The sequence below is a fragment of the Quercus suber genome, unplaced genomic scaffold, assembly GCF_002906115.3.
Source record: "Quercus suber isolate HL8 unplaced genomic scaffold, Cork oak 2.0 scaffold_344, whole genome shotgun sequence".
In the NCBI taxonomy this organism is placed as follows: Eukaryota; Viridiplantae; Streptophyta; class Magnoliopsida; order Fagales; family Fagaceae; genus Quercus; species Quercus suber.
In genome coordinates this window covers 419,177-439,211 of record NW_027069796.1, presented here as the reverse complement: position 1 = coordinate 439,211, position 20,035 = coordinate 419,177, and the positions used below count along the sequence as shown (strand labels likewise).

Here is a 20,035-nt window from a genome sequence, read left to right as displayed (position 1 = left end):
CTCTCTCTCTCTCTGTGTATTGTAGGTTATCCGAGGCTTCAACCCTGCTGAAGACCTACTTAACTTTATCATGGCAGATTCATTTGCAAAATATCATTTTTAAAACTATTTTCTTACATAGTTAATAGAAAATTTAGAGAAGTCCATAAAAATCGTCGTATGATTTTTATTGACCTAATTAAGGAAAGCATGATAAGATCTTACTTCCAAAGCACATTAGCAGCTCACAATAGTACATGCTAATTAGGCGCACATTAGCACAATAGCTACACCGCTCACGACTTATGCATCAACAACAGCAGCTCTCAATAGCGGGAACAAAGCACCTCCATATTGGTGCAGAAGACATAATGCATTAGGACACCATTGCAGGTTCTTAACAAAACGGAGAGGAATAAGGACAATATATATATATATATATATATATATATATATATATATATATTGTTCAGTAATTTACTTCCAAAGCTAATATAGTAGAAGGAAATCCTTTCAACGGTCCACAAAATAATAATAAACAAGACCTAGAGCCAGTGGCAACGCCACATGCAACTCAAGGGGTTTCTAGAAACATCTTGGCCTGAAAAAAAAAAAAACCTAAAAACAAAAAAATTTACAAAATTTTTTATATTTGCTCTCTATTAGGAACTCTCTCAATCACAAAATTAGGAACACCCTCAAATTTAAAAAAAAAAAAATATATATATTATTATTGTTCTACTTTCAAGCCAAAAAAAAGGCCCCAAAAAAAAAATTTTTTGAATAAAATATGAAAAAAATAAATAAATAAAAAAAATTGCATCAGAGCCAAGCCCATGGCAAGCGGCAACTCGACAAGCTCAATAGATTACAGAACCCACGAATTCTCCAAAAAAATAAATAAATAAAAAACAAAACAAAAACAACAACCAAACCCCAATACAGAGCTGCAAAGCAAATCAAATCAAAAATCACTTCTAAATAAAAAAATCCTAAAGGCCTAAAGCAAACCTAAAGAGTAAAGACAAGAGCAAGCAACGCCTCGGGCTCAAGCCAACTGCCAACAGACGGAGTCACGGAGATCGAATCGGTCATGTCGCTCACAACTCGGTCGTCGTCAGAGATCGGTCCAGTCCAGATTGTCGTCGTCACTCAGATCGCTCACCCCTCGTCGTCATGGCTCGTCGCTCGCCACTGCCCTCATCGGAGATCGCTCGTCACAAGTCGCCTCGTCACTGCCTCAGTGGCCTCAGCCTTCAAGCCTCCTTGCTCGCTGCTCCGGTGCTCCCTCCCTCAAGGTATTTCATTTTACTAAACTAACTTCTCTCTCTCTCTCTCTCTCTCTCTCTCTCTCTCTCTCTCTCTCTCTCTCTCTCTCTCTCTCTCTCTCTCTCTCTCTCTCTCTCTGAATCATTGAAAGGAAAATTATGAGTCCCTTTCTCTCTTTATTCTTTAAGTCTAATTTTAATACTTTGTCTTTATCTGATTCTGTGATTGGGCCGCTGAGCTTTGACTTTATCTTTATTAATATTTGGCTTTTTTAACTTTTTGAATTTAGCTTTATCTTAATAGCTTATCCGTTGGTGTTGGTAGGTGTTGTTGTTGGTGTTGGTGTTGGTGTGTGTGTTTGCGTTGGTGAGATATTAAGTTATTAATTGTCTTTTCTTTTTTTATGGTTATTAATTGTCTTTTAGTGTAATGTGTATTGTGATTTGTAATTTTGAAATTTTCTGATTGATAGCTAGCTCTTGTGATTGGGGAAATTTTCTTGAGGCTTGACTGGCTTGCCTGTTGAGTGGGGTGGGGTGGGGTGGAGTGGATGAACACATAGGGCTAGGTAAATAATAATTAAAGCAATGTAATGTGCACATCAGCCCATAGGATGTGTAATGTGCACATGGCTAGCTCTTTTAGTGTAATGTGCACATAGATGTGTGCTAGCGCAACTAATAAACAATAATTTAATTAACCAATAATTAATTAGGGAAAGCAACTAATAAACAATAATTAATAATTTAATTAACCAATACATTATAAAAGACAAACAAATTAAATTATGTTAGGCTAAACAACAATTAATAATTTAATAATTAATGAAACAACAATACAACAAATTATAGTTTATAAAAGAACAAATTAATGAAACAACTAAACAAACAATAATTAATAATTTTATTAATATTTCAAATGAACTTATAGTTTATTGTATAGGTACCTTTGTTCATTTCTTTTCTTTTCTTTTTTTTTTTTTCCTTTTAAGGTTTTTCGGTGTATAGAATGCAAATTTGTTTTGGTTTAAAAAAAAAAAAAAAATTTTAAGCACAAACTTTATGCCGGCCAAATCTTGAATTTCGGCCGGTATTTCTCGAAACACCCGAAATAGACCGAAATTACCTGAAATTTTTTCAAAGTAGAATAGGAAACCCTAAACAAAATTCCTACAGTCGCCACTGCCTAGAGCTAAAGAAATGTGGTACCTAAAATGAAAATTAAATTGCCTAAAATCCTCAAATTCAAAAGTAAAATTAATTATTTTATTTATGGCAAAATAGATTTTTATACGAGAACATGTAGAATAAGAGGCAACTTCAATAACACTAAAACAATAACAGAGATTTAATGCAAAAGAGCAAAGTAAATGTGGTAGATGCGGAAGAGGAGATTGCAACGGTGGTGTCCAACAGGGACAGAGCTATTCATGGACCATGGGGGCCGTGGCCCTCCAGATTTTTTTTTTTTTTGGGCCCCCTAGTATGAACCTTAGCCCAAACAATAACAAAAATATAGATCTCTGGCCCATTTTAGCCCTTCAAAAACAGGAAGAAAAAAAAATTCACATTGACAGGCCCTTCTTTTTTTAGTTAAAAAAATCCATAAATTCATATTGATACCAGTCAAATAGAGAGAGTCTCATCTCCTTCACTTCCACTGCATAGCAGTACAAGCCACACCCACACATCCGCTCCATTCCAGTGAGACTCACCTTCAATTTTGCAGTTTGCATCACATTGGCGATGGTGGTCCAATCTGTTGCTCATTGGTATTTTCTCTAAGAGTCTCTCTCTCTCTCTCTCTCTCTCACATTATTCATTCAATTACTTTTTGTGATAACTATCTCACTTGACTGTAATGATATGGATTCAATAATTTTAGACTTTTTAGTAGAGCTGGTATTTTGTCTTTTAATAGTCGTTGGTTTACTAATTTAAGAGATTTAGAGTAAAGTTGTTATTATAGCAAAAACGTTATTTTAGCTCTCAAAACCTCAAAAACCAAGCTTTATTAAGGGTATTATATCTAAATTTTTTTAGCAACGTGCTACAGTAAACTGCTATGTATAGCAGCTTATTGTAGCAACTACCCTTTTTTTTTTTCTTTTTTTTTTTTTTTCTTTGTGAGTCTAATAGGATTTTGTTTTTGTTTGTTTTTGGAGGTATAGTGGCTGTTGGTTTGAGTTCGGGATTTGGTTTTGGATTTGTTGTTTTGATGGTTGGGGGTTGAGGTTGTGGGTGGTGGTAACAATGGCAGTGATGGCTGTAGCGGTGGTGGTTGGTGATTGGTGATTGGGTGTGGGCAGTGGCAGTGGCAGTGGTGGTTGTGGTGACTGTGGTTACGATGGCAGTGGCGGTTATGGTTATGGTTTTTATTTTTCATTTGTTTTTAGTGGTAGTTGGTGGTAGTGGGTGTGGGCGGCAAAAAAGGGAGAGACATGGTGGCAATAGGTGTGAGTGGCGAAGAAGAGAAAGTGATAGAGAAGAAGATAAAGAAAGAGATGGAAAGGAAGAATAAAGAAATAATATTTGAATGAATTGGTAAAAAAATAGAACCTTTGATATTGGGTGTATTGTAAAGTAATGTGTTAAAATAGATAAAGTAGGATTTTAAGTTGCTAAAAACTAAATTTTTTAACTTCTTTGCTATGAATCCTCAAAAGGCATAAATGGAGTAGCGGGCTATATGGTTGTGCAATTTATAAGGTTGTGTTTTTGGATTTTGGAAAGATTTTTTTATTTTATTTTAGGTAAAATATAGTTAACACTCCTAAGATTTTGTAATTTTCTACTAATTAAGATTGTTAAAATTGGGATCCTAGGCATAATCGTTAGGGAATTGGATCGGATTGATCATAGGATTGAATCATAGTTATAAGATTACTTTTCTTTTAAAAAAAAAAAATTAGCAACTTTGTATGTTGATTAATCATTAAAATTATGAATATATCCATAAAGAGAACAAAGTTTTGCATCAATATAACGTAATTAATTTTTACATAATACATTGCTACACCTATACTAAAAACATATATAGATATAATTTTCAACAGAGTTTAACCAAAAAGCTCAGTAAAAGTTTAGTTAGCAAAATAATTAAGAGGGTCAAAATTAAGGCACTAATAATGATTGTGTATGTTAAAGAATCATTAAATTAAGAAAATAATAAATTGGACATAGCATATATCTCTAAGAACTGAAATTTATTTAATATTTCTTGACATAAATTACTAAGAAAATACAAAAATTACCAATATATGAAAAAAAGAACAATGTTCGATACTTCAAAGTTCTAATACCATAATTAAGAAGGAAATTATATATTACACACCCTTTAACAACTAATTAAAATAAACTTTTTAAATCATGTGTACTATTAATATTATTAAATCTTGTGTTCTACATGTATAATTTTTATTCAATTGGATGGCAATGCTTTTTTTTTTTTTAACGTAGAAAAGCCAAATATTATATTTACTACTTATATATTTAGGCGAGCTTACCTTGGCAGTCTTCGTAAAATAAAATAAAATTAAAATGAAAAACATATGATTAATTTTACTACTAAATGCTAATAAATTGATGTGGAAATAAAAATGACCTTAACACATAATTATTAAATGTCTTAATTATCATTTTTAATTGGTGACCAATTAATATGTAAAACCTATCTAGTAAAATTTGTAATAGTACCCTAGTATCACTCAAAGAAAAAAAGAAATCTTTAAAAAAAAAAAAGTAGGAACTCACAAAAATAAAAACATGACACTCATGATTCAGTTCAAAAAATTATACCCATTTAAAATGCCACCTACCCCAACTTTCTCATTCTATTTAGTAAAAAATAAACATTTATATTTACTTACATCAACTATTTTACACACATATTCACAATCGATTCAAAAATATACACTTTGAAAAAAAAAATCCACATTTAAAACATGAAATTGGATGTAAACAAAACTAGAATATCATTCTTCTTCTATTTCTCCATTTTCTCGAGTACTTTTTTGATAATTTGATAATTGGGGAAGGTGAATTTGAACATTGGATAGTTTAATTAGAAATATTAGGAGGTGCTAACCGGTTAATCTATAAAGCTCTTGACATTTCTATGTTATTTTTAACTTTCTCTACAGTAATTCACTTTTTTGTCGTTCTTCATTTCAAGTTTCAATTCCCTGTCCCTTCTGCAAATCTATATATGAAATATCAATGATGAGATAAAGTATAATTTACCTTAAAGTATCTCTCTCTTTTGCTAACATGTAGATATCGTTACATTTTGATTCCTTTGTAATAGCATGATGTTAATATTTGTGGGTGCCTTTTTATGCTTTTGAGCTAAGGCTTCCTGCTAAGGCCTGAGGGTAGGAAAGTTGGCTCTAGCTCTCTCTGCTTATGCGCAAGACCAAACACTCCAAACGATATACATATACACACACACATACAATAACAGCAGAACAATTGTTAGTCCAGCAACAGAAATAATAGTAATAACAGCAAACATAATAACGAAAGTAAAAGGGTTCTCTACAAGATATAAACTAAAAAGAGCTCAAACTCCAACTTACTTAAACTTATTACCCTACAAGGCCATAAAGTTATGTAGTTTAGAGAATGGGTCAGGATAGTTATCTTTTTGATTGAGATGACAAAGAGTATGGTTTTGTTGAACGGTTTTAGACCCCTTAAACCAACCAGATTAACCTAGTAAATTAGCCAAGTGATTAACTTAGTCAATTTAAGCAATTCTAGGTTATCACAAATATACAATCATATCAAAAGTATAAAGTAGCAGAATAATAAATAACACAAAATATGATCATCCAGGAAAACCAAACCGGTAAAAAACCTGGGGAGAATTTGACCTAGCTATCCTCAAAGTAAACCTGAATCCACTATGCGAAAAAAATCGAAGTTCATACAAAAGGACTTACAAGCTCCTCGCTTAACATCCTAATGCTACCCACCAGTAGAACTTACTGACACGACCACGTGCAAGCTCCGAATCCACAGACTCCTTCTTTCTTGGATTCTCCAATCAGCTACAAGCACCTACACTTGTTATTCTTTAAACTCCAATGGCAGCAACCGAGTTGATCATCAAGGTGTTGAAGTAATCTCTACCTAGAAAACCCTAAACTTTGTGTATAGGAAAGCTCCTCTAGATCTCACAAGAGATTTACACAAAACAGAAAAGTATGAGCAACAATACAACAAGAGCAACTCTAAAAACGTGGCTAGGGTTTTTCTTTATATACCTAGGATAAAAACAGAAAATCCAAAACGTTTAATGAGTTAGGGCTGAGCTGAAATATTCTACAGAAAAGCATTCTGCCCGAGATTCGATCGATCGAGTCTTTTTTTCGATTGATCGAGCCAGGCCGAAATGCACCAATGCATCTGCAGCCTCTCAATTCCAACTTTACATGAAAGACACAACTTTGAGCAAGCCTAAACAAGACTAAACATATTGTTTTGATTATGGTTTGCCAACATTACACATTAGAGTTCTAAATACATGAATCCTAAGTCTTTAGAACCTAACAAACTCTTCCTTTGGCAATCCGTGACAAAACAGAAACTAAAAACTCAAAGTTTACAAGTGAAAGCCCTTTACATAAATAATGCTCATAAAAACTAAAATTCAATCCTAACTACTATCCATCAGTTGCAATTGTAGACAGCAGCTCAATTGAATCAACCTGTATATTCCTAAAACACTCAACAAAGCGCATAAACGCATATGTGGAAAATACAAGTAAACAAAAATAAATTCTTGATTTCACATAATACAAAATAAAGACATATACCAATGAAGAACTCATAAGTATAAATCAATAAGAAGTGAAACAAGAAACATATAAATCAAAATAAATTCTAACTCTCCCCCTAAGTTAGATACATCAAAAAGTTTTTATATTCTCCCCCTAAACAAAACAAATAGGTCATTTATGTCTCTCCCTTTTTGTCACGTATTGATAAAAACTACCTAATCAGAAGGTAGACAGAAAATATACAAAACAGAGTAAGAGAAAATAGAGACAACTCCCCCTAAGAAGAGTAACAACTCCCCCTAAGAACCACAAAGGTTAAAAAAAATTTCTCCCCCTATAAAAATAGGAAAAACAAAACAAGTGTTGGGAAAAACAGTTTTGGGGAAAAATAAAAGGGGGTTGGGGATAAATAAAAATACACAAACCAAGTTTTTTTAATAAAAACTAAGTTGAGGATACACATGAAGAAAAAAAAAATATTATCTCTTTCAATAAAATGCAAACATGGCACTATGTGACCCATAAACATTAGTAGAGAAAATATTTGCACATTGATTATCCATCATATCTTTTAAGAAAAAAAAAATTGCAGTTCACACATAAAAAATAGCATATACTAGAATGTACAAAACTCACAAATTAATCAATCAATTTTTAAATCAAGTTAAGTACCCAATTTAGCAAAGTGTATGCATGTTATGTGTGAAAACAATGAGAGATATGACTGAAAACTGCAAGATAGATACAAAAACAATGCAATGCATGTAAATCCTAAACACAAATGATGCATGAAAAAAAAATTTGGTCAAAAACATAGAAACTGAAAATTTTTCAATTTCGATCGATCGAGAATCGATCGAACATCAATCGAGTCAGGCAGACTCAAACCAAAAATTTTAATCGCAATTTCGATTGATCAAAAAACAAGTTCGATCGATCGAAATTCTGGAAAAATCAGATTTTTGAAAACAGAGCATTTTAATGCAAAAACTCCTCAAAACACATTATTTTATAAAAAAATGCATGAGTATGAGACGAAAAGTTTTTCAAAAATACTTGAATTCAACCCAGATCTTCCAAAATCAAGATTTTCAATCAATTTGTCCTCAAAGCGCAAACATTAAACACATTTTGCATTAAAATCAAGAAACTTTTAATCTTGGATGGCTACAACAAAATCACACACAATATAATATATCAAGTTTAGCAAAGAGTAACTTGTGTTGTGTGTACAACTAGCAAAAGTTTAAGATACATGGGAGGTGATATGTGAATAGCAATCAATAACAAAGTCTACAAAATTCATCATATAGAATTTAAAAGAGACTATCACCTAAAGAGTTACATCATATAACTCTCACATCTCCTAGAATATAAGCTTGCAATCATGTAAGTTTCTTGAATTTTACCTCATAAAATACACACCAATTTTAATTATGTGATTTGGCATCAAGCCTAATAGTACACACCAATTTTAAGCATTAAGCAATTAATCGAGGCTACACCTTATGTTCTTTTTGTGCATGTGCTACACTTTCTCGAGCACAAAATCTTATGATATGCACTAAAGTGTTCATGATTGGCTAGTGAACAGTGGTGAGATTGTTATCTATGCCTTTCTCAAAAGGATCAAGTCCGACAGTCAAATAACATGTGACTTCAAGATTAAGACAAAGTGATAAACACCATAAACATCTTTCCCACACAACATGCACCACAAAGTTTCAATTAGTCAAGTGCAATAAATATGCTCATCAAAGCTAAGCAAGGTACATAAGACATGTTATGTGTAAATAAATTGACCAACCTTATTTTCAAAGACCAGAAAAATAGTGCCAAACATATTTTTCTTTTCTCATTTTTATTTTATTTTATTTTAAAAGCGAAAACAAATAAATCCTAGAATAAAATGCATGAATGTAATGCAATGCAAGTCCTAGAACAAAAACACAAAAACAAAAAAACAATGGTCATAAAGGAATGAGTAATGAAGCACAAGGACCATATCAGAAAGACTCAATTAGATCGAGTCTTTTGCATCCAAAACCTTTTAGATGCACCACGAGCATTAGAGTTTTTATTCACATTCGAGTGATTTCCAACTCCAAGATTGGAATAAAGGTTCAAAGCCTTTACCAATTCACCAATGAGTGCCATAGGATCTTGTGCTTGGGACACAGGCACTTTTAGTTTGTTTGCTCTCTTAGTAGCTTGAAGCTTGTAACGGTTAGGACGGATATGTCCAGACTTTCCACAAAAATGATAAACCCAAGCAGGTTTACCATGCATCTTGTCCTTAGAAAGGGTAGAATCTTTAGGTTTGGACTCTCCTAGATCAACCTTAATCTTCCTAGGGGGTGAAACTTCTATAGGTTGGACAACCTCACTCACAGAGGGTTTAACAGTTTCACTCACAACCTCACTTATGGAAGGTTCAGAGAAAGATGAAGGAACAAAGTTCGTGGAAGTAGATGCAAAAACAGAGATGCTTTCAACATATCCTAAACAAGATTTGTCAAAAGGATACTTTTGAACATTCAACATTTGATCAAGTTTAGAACTAGTAAATCTAACAACAAATAAATCATATTCTAAAGTTTTAACTTTATCAAGCAAAAGCATGTTCTCAGATTTCACATGATTTAGAAGATCATTAGCATCAAATAATTTAACAAGAAAATTTTTCTTTTCAAGTTCAAGAGAATCAATTTTCTTCAGGCCAAGTTCAACATTCATAGCATCCTTTGCAGCAACTTTGCAAAGTTTATTATAAGCCTCTTGAAGATCTGCATCCTCAGAGAGTTCCCCATCAGAAGGGTTCTCTTCAACAGATATACTTTCATTGACTACACCAATAGCAGTGAAAGTAATAAAGTTTCCATCCTCGTCACATCCAGACTCATTATCACTAAGAGTTACAGCCATAGTTTTACCCTTAGACCTTAAGAATGTAGGACATTCAGATTTAACATAACCATACCCTTGACAGCCAAAACACTAAGCACCCAAAGAATTGTTTGAAGATTGACCAACTTTATCTCTAGGTTTTTCAAAGTTATTAACCTTAGTGGGATCATTCTTCCTAAAATTTCTAGGTTCAGCAGTGTTTGTACCTCTTGTCTTTCTGTTGTTATTCCTAAGAAAGTTTCTAAAGTTCTTAGCAAGGTACGCAATCTCTGTAACAGAGAGCTCATCATTAAATCCACCAACCTCAACATCATCAACAGACTTAAGAGCCATTGATTTAGATTTGGAAGCTTTGGGAAGGTCGGACTCATAGAACTGAAGAGATCCTACAAACTCATCAACAGGGATGAAGTCCATATCCTTACTCTCAGTAATGGCAGTTACTTTGGGTCTAAAATTTTCAGTTAAAGATCTAAGAATCTTCCTAACAATTTTAGGTTGATCATAGATTTCACCCAAATTAAAAGCAGAATTAACAATATCATTCAATTTAGCATAGAATTCATCAAAAGATTCATCATCAAACATTCTAATGCTTTCAAATTTAGAAGTAAATTGTTGCAGCTTGTTAATCTTAACTGCCTTTGTGCCTTCATTCACAGTCTAGAGAATTTTTCAAGTAGTATGAGCAACCTCAACATTAGAGATTCTCTTAAATTCCTCCATGAAAATAGCATTAAAGATGGCATTCATAGCCTTGCTATTGAAACCAGCTACTTCTTTTTGAGAAGTTTGCCACTCACTCACAGGATTAGTGGGCTTCTCCCATCCGTACTCAACAAAATTCCAAACTCTCTCATCAATGGATTTCAGGAATGCTCTCATTCTTACTTTCTAATAAGCATAGTTATTCCCACTAAAGTGAGGAGGAACAATGAGAGAGTGTCCATGCTCATGACAACAGGGGTCAAGGATCAGCTCAGAAATCAAAAAATCTCCAACCAGAGAGCTACTTGTTCTAATACCACTTGAACGGTTTTAGACCCCTTAAACCAACCAGATTAACCTAGTAAATTAGCCAAGTGATTAACTTAGTCAATTTAAGCAATTCCAGGTTATCACAAACATACAATCATATCAAAAGTATAAAGAAGCAGAATAATAAATAACACAAGATATGATCACCCAGAAAAATTAAACCGGTAAAAAACCTAGAGAGGATTTGACCTAGCTATCCTCAAGGTAAACCTAAATCCACTATGCGAAAGAATCGAAGTTCATAAAAAGGACTTACAAGCTCTCCAGTTGACTTCCTAATGCTACCCACCAGTAGATCTTACTGACACGACCACGTGCAAGCTCCGAATCCACGGACTCCTTCTTTCTTAGATTCTCCAATCAGCTACAAGCACCCACGCTTGTTATTCTTTAAGCTCCAATGGTAGCAACTGAGTTGATCATCAAGGTATTGAAGTAATCTCTACCTAGAAAACCCTAAGCTTTGTGTAAAGGAAATCTCCTCTAAATCTCACAAGAGATTTACACAAAACAGAAAAGTATGAGCAACAATACAACAGGAGCAACTCTAAAAACGTGGCTAGGGTTTTTCTTTATATACCTAGGGTAAAAACAGAAAACCCAAAACATTTAATGAGTTAGGGCTAAGCTGGAATATTCTGCAAAAAAACATTATGCCCGAGATTCAATCGATCGAGTCTTTCTTTCGATCGATCGAGCTAGGCCGAAATGCACCAATGCATCTGCAGCCTCTCGATTCCAACTTTACATGAAAGACACAACTTTTAGCAAGCCTAAACAAGACTAAACATATTGTTTTGATCATGGTTTGCCAACATTACATATTAGAATTCTAAATACATGAATCTTAAGTCTTTAGAACCTAGCATTTGTGTTTGAGCTATCCTTTTATACCCAAGATCAATCTTAGGTGGTTTCCCTTTCCTACCCTTGCTTTCCACCAATCATTTTGTCTACTGTAGGCATTTAGCCAACACCTGCAACATACCATTCTGACCATGGGCAGGTGGGTTCAATTCCACTACCTTCTAGCCATTAGAAGTCCCACTATTTTCTTAGCAACGAACTTACTTCATTTTTTGGGCAAAAGCCAATCCCACCACAATACCATTATCTCTCTCTTTCTCTAAACGAAAAAACCTCATTAATTCCTCTTGTCCTCACTTCCTAACATGCATTAGATGGTTTCCACCAATTTCCTACCAGTTTTGATAAATATGCTTTCCCAGCAAAGCATCTCCCAAAAGGGGTCTTGGCAGGATACCAAAATTAGGTTTTTTCTCCTTCCACTGAACCACACTATCTATTCATCTTCAACTGTGAGCCCTGCCTCCTTTGCAATGGCTGGGTTGTAGGTTGACAAGGCTTTAGCTGCTCCATTTCTCGTTCTTTGGCTTCTTCTTTTTCTTCATGTGTTTCCTACTACTTTTGTTTTTGTCTTGTTTCCTCTTCACATATTTCCTACCGCTCTTGATTTTGTCATGTTTCCTCATCACACGTTTCCTACCTCTATGGCTTTGTCTCATTTCTTTGTGCATTTCTTGTTGTTATGGCTTGGCAAGGTTTCACCATGTTTTACCTCTGCAAAATTGGAATTCATCGTTATCCCTTTGTAGAAGGGCATTGCAGGTTTTCTACCATATATTGGGTTGGACTTGCTGACCCTTTTGCTTTCTTTCCTCTTCATTTATTCACTATATTGGATTGGGCTCTATTTTATTCTCAAAATATTCTTCCATTTTAGGCCATCACTTGGACCTTATTTGTGCATTCTCTTCTCTTTGGGCCTTTGGAATACGGCCTAATTACTATCCCTTTGCTCATTCTCTAACCCATCTCTTGGAGCTTTCTTCGGCTTTTCTCCTCATGGGCTCTTGGATACAAATTTGTAAAAATAGGTATCAACAATATCTTTAGTTTGGTCTTCTAATTTGAAACCACATTTGGGAAAGTAAAAGTTACTAAGGAGATAATTAAAGCAATAGATGAGAAAAACAACTCGATCACTTTCAAAGTTATTAAAGGAGATATCCTTTAGGAGTACAAGAGCCTCAAATCCATTGTTCAAGCTACTCCAAAGGGTGAGGGCAGCTTGGTGCATTGGACTATAGTTGTCTGTATCGTACGATACACGATACGTATCGTATCGTGTACAAAAAGTTTCGTATCATAAGGGTGTATTGTAAGTGCTCATGAATTGTCCAATACATAGATGCATATCATATGAATCATATCGTATCAGTGAATCGTACGTATCGTACAATACATAGACATGAGGGTTTAAAATAGGTTTTTTGGTTAAATTTTGTGATTTTATTTGATTTAAACAAGTTGTTAGACTTTGTTAACGCAAAATTATTGGGAAACTTAATTGAGTCTAATGAAATAGCAAGTTCATGAGTTTTTTTCCTCCCTTCTCTTTCTCCTACAAAATTTAGACTATGCTCATAACACTCACCTTCATATGTGTAAATTTATTTTCTATGCTATTAATAATGTATTAAATGAAAATAAAATTTTTTTTATTTTGTGATTATAATTTTAAGTCTAAAAAGTTAGAATGCCAAGAAAAAATATAAAGAAAAAATTATTAGAATAAAAAAAAAATTTTAAAAAAAGTAAATGTTGATAATAATAATAAAAATGTCTATGAAAAAATAATTTTGCAAGATATTGAACATGATGATAACATTAACTTAAATGGAGTTGATTAGCCAAGATGACAAAAAGATATTATTATGGTTCATATATCATGTATTACTTCTGATTTTAATCAATTTGAATGTGCATATTATAAACATAAGTTAATTTGATTTATTTAGTTAGTTTTGTTAAATTTTATTACATAAGTAATGATTAAATTGGTCATTAGTTGAATATATTTTGAATTTATAATGAATATACATTTTATATATGTATATCTATAATTATTTTATAATTTTATTAGGTGTTTGTGCATCTTACGATACACGATTCGATACGATACACGATACAAAAATAAAAAATAAAAAATTGATTCATGATACGATTCACGATTTGACAACTATGCATTGGACTATGGATTATGAAAAGCTAAATGAGTGGTTTCCAAAACCAAATTCACTACTTTAGTTTGTACTTGATCTCAGCAAATACCTCAATACGCACCTTACCCAAGCATAGGAAAAAATTCTAGGATGCATTCTATTATTGTGTACAACAATAAGAGGTCCATAGTTTTAGCACGACTGCTCTCTCCTATTATAAATTGAGAACGTAAATTTATTCTTGTATGGGCTTTACTGAAGCTACTAGATGCCGTAATCCATATGCTCTTATGGATAACCTGTATAATTTTAATAATTTTGGGGCTTTGTATTAGTTAAAAGAGTGAAAATGCTTATGTGTTTTCTCCAAGTATAATGTATATACGTATGTTTTCGGACCTACTAAAGCTGATCTCTAATCCTCTTCTAATTAAGTTATTTTTAATGTGAAAAACTTCTTTAAACCCCGAGATAAATTAACAATTAACTAACTTAATTCGATTAGGTGATTAGAACTTAGATTAATTATCACAACCACCATAAATATCAAATCAAAAAATCAAAGAACTAAACATAAGAATATTAAGATTTAGTGAAGAAATGGAAAATCAATGGGGAACACTCCAAATGAAAAACCACTACTAGGATATCTCTATCCCAATAAAAGAAATTTACTATAGATAAGAAGTTTTACAATCTAATAAAACCGTTAACTTAATAATGTGACCCCACGCAACTCTAGAACTTTTGAACTCTTCATACATGCCTCACGAACTTCTTCCATAATCACAACTAGATCCTTGAAGATTTAATCTCCACAGTAACACACTAGGGTTGATAATGGTTCTGTGGCTTCAGCTCTTGAGCTTCAAAAGTTAGCAACATTGTAGTGAATATCAACTTCTAGAACTCACAAGTTTATCAAACTTAGGTTTAGGTTTAGGTTTTCTCTCGATGTAGAGCATAGAAGTAATCTCACTAAACCTCTATGAAGTTGTGCTTGTAATATGTTTTTCATAAGTTTGAATGTAAGCCACAAAAACCTAGGCAATAACCTACTTTCAATAATTGCACAAAGACCCTTGAACTTCCAAAATTTGTACAAAGACTCCTAAACTTTCATGAACTGCAAAAATTATTATTTCAATCCTAAATTTCATCAAAATAAAAGGAATTCCTGCAAGATTAATAAATTGCTAAATAAAATCCAAATTACATCCACGTTTCACAAAAGGATCTAACCATAGTATATTCCTTGTTGTCCTTTTTGCATGAGAAAAATGCTTTTGGAGAATAAGTTGCAAATTAATTTGAGCTTATTATGATGCTATGCTATGGAGGTTGACCATATTTAATTCCAAAATTGAAATTTATCTTTTCCAAATAAATATGTTATTAAAGCATGTCTACCTCTACTTCCAAAAATAGTATCTAAAGAATTTTTTTCCAAAAGTCCAATTGCTAAGTAATTGAGTTATTTTTCAAATAATAGAAAGTAGAAGTTAAATCAAAGTAAGGTTATATTTTAGGATAGGCACTGTGGGGTGCCTAAAACTTTCCGAGTCCAAGACTTTGTTTCAAGACATTTATCTACCATTTTTAGCTTAGGAGCTCTTATTAGGGAATCAGTTAGTTAATTAGGTGATAAAATAAATTAGATATAGGTGATCAATCACACTTAGAAAAACCATGATTGGTAGCAACTCCTAATGCACACACATTAGCCAAGTGTCTACACAAGTCACACTAATCACAAACTTCTCACCAAGAAACCTCCAAATAAGTCTTTGGGGGCTCATCCATCAAAATCTAGCATCAAGAGATATACTCTAAAACTTGCAGAATTTATTTACACTTAAAATTGAAGCATTACAAAATTTAGTTAGTTAAGGAGTATGTCCAAGGAGGTAGTCCCATCTACAACATTCCAGTTTATAGGCTCAAACCTAAAGCCCTTATAGGGTCAATCCAAAACTTGATCAAACACAAGACTTAACTCAAACACTACTTAGCCTATGAAGCTTGAATGCACTTAAAGCCCATTATGATGTGGAATCCATTTGTCCCAATTCAAGCATATCAAGTTATCCCCATCCTCGTTGGCCCTAACATAAAAGCCCTTTAACCTTCGAATTTCAGTGAAATTACAACCACAACCCCAAATTTTAGGTAAATTTCTAAGTTGTCTCTACCTTCACTAAAATTACCAAAGTGCATCTACATTTCTTCAAAATAAAATAACATAAATGCCCCCACACTTCTATCAGAATTGTAGAAATCCTCCTATTTTCACTAAAAATTACAAAATTTCCTCTTTCACCAAAATTACCTAAGTACTCCTACATTTCACGAAAATTACCAAATTACCCCATCAATCACCTGAAATGTCAAACAACCCCCAATTTTTACGAAAATTACCTGTAAGGTTGAAATTTATCAACTATCTTGTTGGCTTTATTCCGTGCCAATTTGTTTATAATTTAAGCACTTAGTAACCCTGTATTTAGGTGGGATTCATGTAAGGGTAGTGTGTGAAGAGAGTGTGAAGAAAAACTCAAGTATGTGCAAGAAGCAGAGTTTCGCGGCTAGGACTCGCGCCAGACTCGCAACTGGCAAGCCGCCAAATGCAGGCATGTGAGAAGCACACAGGGAAGCTAAAAGGTTGCGCCAACTGTCGCACTACAGGATAAAAGTCCCAGGCTGGCTAGGCCGTTACGTCGCGACTTGAACTCGCGACTTGGACAAGTCACGAGATCAAGCTGCCAATCAGCCCTGTTTGGCAAAAATTGACTCTTCGTATTCCAAACACACACCACTATATATAGAACCTTATACCCACTAATTGTGAGAGCTTCCAAAGAGAATTTTGTGAGAAAAACCCTGGAGAAAAACAAGATTACCTCATCCCCAATCTTTACCTTAGAGACTCTACAAATTCCTCTTCTCTCTTCCGCTCCATTGTTACATTCTTGAGAGACCTTTAGCCAAATCCTTTTCTCACCACACCCACGTCTGTGAGAAAGTTCATTTAGTGCTAAGGGAAGCAGTTTGGAAGGAACCAATATACATTAGTTGATGCTATGGTCTAGTAGCGGAATCCGAGAAGCTAAAAAAGAAATAGGTTTCGCGTAACCTCGTTGGAGCAAGAAGCTTGGAGGGCTTAGGTACTTTGGTAGATTAGGCTTAGAGGGTCTTCTGCTGTTCATGTATCCCAACTACATTCTTTAGTGGATTATTTGACCGCTTGGAAGGCGGTGAAGAGGTTTTACGCCGAGGACTTCGGTTTCCTCTTCGATAACACATCGTGTGTTGTCCGTGTGTTTGCATCTTCCTTCTCTTTATCTTTGCTTTATATTTACTATTGTGGATGTGTTTATATTTGGTTTAGATTGTATATCAATTCTGTTATAAGCTTGTTATCATGTTCCGCACATTAATTGTTTGATATAAAGCTTGAATTGGTATTTTTATAATTTGGAGTCTAAACGTTCAAGGGTGTTTTATACACATATTGAACTTTCAATTGGTATTAGAGTGGGTACACTTGTTGTGGTTTAAATACCTAAGTGTGATCCTTAACCCCTTGTGTTTATTTGCCATGAATTGTGCTATGTATGCCTCTTTGTATGATTTGGTTGGTGATAAATGTAACATGCTACGTGTTTGTGAAAATGCCTCTATGAGTGATAATCCTCATGATTGTGATGCTATGTTACATGAATCTTTAGATGTTGTTGATATTCCTAACATCAAACCCTTGAAGAAATTGTTAAGAAGTTTCAAAAGAATTTAAGCAAGTTACTTTGTGAAAAAGATGATTTGATTGCTAAGCTCAATAAATCCAATAAATTGGTTGAGAAATATAAGAATCTTGCTGAAAATTCTCTTGAAAACTGAAAGATTTTAAATATTTGAATATGGACTTAGATGCTAAACTTGTTTTGTCTAACAAACATGCTGATGATCTTAAATGTGAAAATAAATCTCTTAAGATGCATGCCAAGTGTTTGATTGCTGAACATATTGATAAAAATGATGAAAATATTTGCTACAATCATGTTGTGGTACCTGATTTTGTGTCTATTGTGTGTTCTACCCCAAAGGACAAATCGGTATACATTCCTCCACATAAAAGAAATCAAAAGGTGGAGAGAAAGGCTATTAAGTTAAAGCCTCTATTTAGGTCTCAATCTAAGGTTTTGGATGAATCTAAGTTTGTTCCAACTTGCCACCATTGTGGTGTGATTGTTCATATAAGACCTCAATGTCATAAGTTAAAGAGAGAACAAAACCACGTTGCTAGATCCATTCCCAAAAAGCCTAGTGGACCTAAACACATTGTTTGTCACCATTGTGGTGCTTTTGGTCATCTAAGACCTCATTGCTCTAAGTTTTATGCTCTCAAAAGAATTAAAAGAAAAGAGAAACTTGAGCTTCTTGGAAGTTATGCTAAAAATGGTAAACCGGTTTTAAGTGAAAATAGCATGTTGTTAAAGAAAATGTTTAATGCTCTTAACTCCTTGACTATGTGTATCTCCAGTTCTCATTCTTCTAAACCTCGTCTCATTTCTCTTGAGACACTTATTCCAAACAATCGTTCCGTTTGGATGAAGAAGGGTTCCTATGGTTGAACTTTTGCTCTTTTGTTCCTTGATCTAATTCTTTCTATCCTTGTAAGACCCTTCATGCATCAAATGTCATATCTACATGCATTTTGTGCATCTTGCATTTATTTGTATGCATTGTTTTATTTTGATCTTACTTTTATGCTTTAGTTTTGTGTGAGTAAAAATCCAAAACCACATAAAAAGTGAAAAATTCAAAAAGTTTAATAGTATATGTTTGAGCACATAGCACATGTGAGTTTTGCCTTGTACCTTTGTACAAATGACTTTTTGCATTTACGAGCTTAACTTGTTCTTTATGCACTTATATCTTTGTGGGAAAAATCTTGACATCTTTATGTGATTATTGTAGATCGATCTTCAAGCTTGTCATGAATGATTAGTCAATAATCATGTTGGTCTTGATACATGCGTAGACTTGTGCCTATATATCTTCTCACTCTTTTATTTTTATTGCTTAAAAAGCTCAACAAATGTAAATCTCAAAATGAAAAGAGATAATGAGCTGCAAAAGCCGTCACACATACTAGTATTTGACTAGGAAAAAGGGAAAGCGACTTTTATGAAAATGTATGGTGCCCAAAAGCCAAAAGCTTGTTCATCAAATTGAAATATCAAAAATTTCATGTATCGATCTCAAAATGAGATGTATTGATCAAAATGATCAAATGTTATGATTTGTAAAGAAGCCAAATGAAAAGTTTCAAAGATATGTAATCATTTTCTTGTGGGAGGTCATATATGTTCATTTCTATAATTGAGATAGACCACTTGACTTAATACTAATTGTGTATGACTTGATTGAATTGATCATTGAAACTTCACTCTAGACTATAGACTATTTCACATTTGATACACATACACAACACACATGCCTAATGTTCAATGAATGCCTTATTCGTTTGTTCAATTGTACTTGTTTAAATGTGATGTGTGTGTGCTCAACTACATATGGATCAATCCAAAAATATTTTTGATCATTTTATATGTTTTTGGAAGTGATTTCTATCACTCTTTGTGTTCTTGTTGAATGCTTACATTGTTTTTCATAGTTTAAACATGTTTTAGTATTGAAAAACAAGTGTCAGAGTTTTTTGCGACTCACTCGCGACTGGCTCGCGAGTCGCGAAACTGGAAAAATGCATTTTCCTCGCATTTTTTAGTTCTCTGACAGAGAGATTCGCGACTTACTCACGACTCACTCGCGGGTGGGCACTCAAGTCGCAAAAATGACTTAGAAAATTCCATGAAATCGTGTTTGCGACTCATCTCGCGACTCGCCCAGTCGCGAAACGCCCAAAAACAGCTTTTTTAAGTGTTTTTCGTGGGAAAACTGTTTTAAATCTCTCTCATCCTCTCTTAAACCCCTCTTTCAATATTTTTACATCGAAACCCAATCAATTTGAATG

The 20,035-nt window shown here is 33.6% G+C and overlaps 1 pseudogene; it reads left to right on the top strand.

Annotated features, from left to right (window-relative positions):
- The first annotated feature begins 12,917 nt into the window (after positions 1–12,917).
- Positions 12,918–14,137, top strand: LOC111998495 (MLP-like protein 34; annotated as a pseudogene).
- Positions 14,138–20,035: the final 5,898 nt, after the last annotated feature.